Genomic DNA, 1,108 nt, shown 5'->3' with positions numbered 1-1,108 from the left:
AAGAAATTTTATACATAGCACATTTTTTTTGTTACGAATGTATTTTGCTAATTGAGTGAACCAATATTTTGAGTACGTGGTTCTCCAAAAATTTTTGTACTATACACCAAAATTTTGGTGTTATGTACAAAAAATTTTGTGTTATATACCAAAATTTGTGTTGTGTATATTTTGTTGGTTGGTATCAATGTTTTGAGCATGTGATTTTTTAAAAAATTTTGTGCTGTGAATTAAAATTTCTATCCATCAAAATTTTCATACTCTAATTTTCTAAACATATATAGGAGAAGATGATAAAGACAATAATGATGATTATAAAGGAGGATAAGGAGAAAAAAAAGAGAAGAAGAAATTAAACAACAATAACAACAACAAGAGGAAGAGGAAGAGAAAGAGAAAGGAAGAAGAAGTCTGTGGTGGTGGCAGCGACGAAGATGGCGGTAGCGACCACCAATGTTGAAGAATGAAGCGCGCAAAAGAAGACAACGACGACGATAACGAATGGAGGAAGAGAAAAAAGAAGAAGAGGAAGAAAGCGCGTGATGATTTGGTTGAAAACTTGTTAAAAAAACGATTGGACACCTAGCTTTATTGATTAAGTTTAGAGTTAGCAAAATATTTTATTATTAATTACATATAATAAAAGATATTTAAAAAAGGAAATTTATATATCAATTCTTTTCATGTTTTTATGAGAGAGAAATAGATTTATAGCTTCTTAATTTGAAGATAAATAATTTTTTGATTAATTAAAAATACAAAAATGTTCTTTATTTTTTAAAATATTAGACATTTAGGTTCTTCCATCCAAAATATATAAAGACAAATTAATTTTATGAAAAGACTTAAATGTCTCGTATTTTAAAAAGTGATAGATATTTTTATACTTTTAAGAGTTTTTCTATTATGTGTCCTTAGAGCACATGTTAAGATTACAAAACAAAAATTTTTTTAATGAAAATATAAAAAATTTAAGTTTTCAATGCATTTATTCTAGATTTATTAAATGAAAACATTTAAAACTTTCTGTAAGCTTATTATATCCCCTTAGAGCACATGTTAGCTAAACCATATTTTTAATTAGAGAAATGTTAGATAGAAGTCATTA

This window comes from Arachis duranensis, chromosome 9 (assembly GCF_000817695.3).
Source record: "Arachis duranensis cultivar V14167 chromosome 9, aradu.V14167.gnm2.J7QH, whole genome shotgun sequence".
Taxonomy (NCBI): Eukaryota; Viridiplantae; Streptophyta; class Magnoliopsida; order Fabales; family Fabaceae; genus Arachis; species Arachis duranensis.
The sequence above is the reverse complement of the archived record's forward strand: the minus strand, read 5'-3'. Positions refer to the sequence as shown.